The following is a 1,551-nucleotide window of genomic DNA, read 5'->3' on the forward strand; positions in this document are numbered from 1 at the left end:
GCCACCGGGACTCGGGGCCCCGGAGCTCGAGACCTCACCGGGCTCCTCCGCTCCGCCCCCAGGCCTCCCAGGCCCTGAGAGCTTTGCCCCGGACTCCCAGCCCCGCCCCCGGCCCCACGTCGGGCTCCCCTGCAGGGTTCCCAGCCCGCCCAGCCCCAGAGAGCTCCGTCCCGACTGCGCCGCCCCGGCCTGCCTGCGAGCTTCTCTGCCACTTCTCCCTCTCTGGCCCTCCACGGCCACGCCCCCTTTCGGCCCTCTCCTGGGCCTCCCAAGTTTGCTACCCTCCCGCTGCGCGGGCGCCCCACCTCCGCGTCCCTCCTGCCTGCGCCCTGTGTCTTCTCTTATGGATTCGTTCCCAGCCCTCGTGACTTTGCCCCTTCGGCCTCATCCCGACTCCGGCCCCCATCTCTCCACCAAGCCCACCTGGTCTGGGCCCCCCTCTCCGCTCCCAACTGCACCACTCCCTTGCGCCGCACGCCCAGCTCTTGGCCTCCAGTCTGCGCTCCCCCGGAGCCGCCCACCCTCCCCTTGGTTCGCCGTGGGGTTGTGTGGCTCGTTGCCCTTGGGTGGCTGTGTGATCTGAAGGCGGGTACATTCCTTCCTTGGAACCTCAGTTTCCTTCTCTGCGACGTGAGAAGTCTGATGCCCACTAAACTGTGAAGTTTCGAGGAAAGAACCTAACACGTGCGCGTAACGAATAAACTCTGAGCAATCCGTTCGCCCTTTGCGGACCCTCTCAACCGCGCCCTCACTCTTGCTGGGCTCAGTATCGTGCCTTTCACTCCTCAACCCTGCTCACTGTCCGTACTGGGCTGAAGACTGCCACTCTTCCCAACTGTTAACCCTTACCTCTTGGAAACCACCTATTTCCTTGGGCGGATGAGGAATGGGGTTCAGGATAGAAATCCACTTGGGTTTTGTTCTGGAGCCTGAAGTCCTAAGGAAAGGATTTATTCAGGTTTTTAAAAATTAATTAATTAATTTAAAAAAATAAATCAGGGAAGCCCTGAGATGAAGAATATTGGCTTTGGAATTTCATAGATCTGAGTTCCAATCGTGATTGCTGCTGTTGACCGGCTGTGTGCGGCTGAGCAAATTGCTTGCTTCTCTAAACTTGAAGTTTTCTTTTTCTTTCTCTCTCTCTCTCTCTCTCTCTTTTTTTTTTTTTTTTTTTTTTTTTTGAGTGGGAGAGAGAATCTTAAGCACATTCCAAGCCCAGTGGGGAACCCAACACGGCTGATCACACAACCCTGATTGAGGCAAAATCATAACTAAGCCACCCAGGCTCCCCCAAACCTAAATTTTCTACTCTTAAAGTGGCCGGCTTAGTAATATTTTACTCCATAAGGTGATTGAGACTATTACATACTTTGCATAGGGGAAAAAAAAACCACTAAAAAAAAAACACTAAGATATCACTGGCTGAGGACATTATGAGTCTTTTTTTTTTTTTTTTTCTTTTGGTGAATCCGTATCTCCTAACTTCTCTGTAAGGAGCATATACTACTTGTAATAGAATTAAATGTTGAAAAGCTGTGTACAGTCTGCTGG

Source organism: Mustela lutreola, chromosome 10, assembly GCF_030435805.1.
Source record: "Mustela lutreola isolate mMusLut2 chromosome 10, mMusLut2.pri, whole genome shotgun sequence".
Lineage (NCBI taxonomy): Eukaryota > Metazoa > Chordata > Mammalia > Carnivora > Mustelidae > Mustela > Mustela lutreola.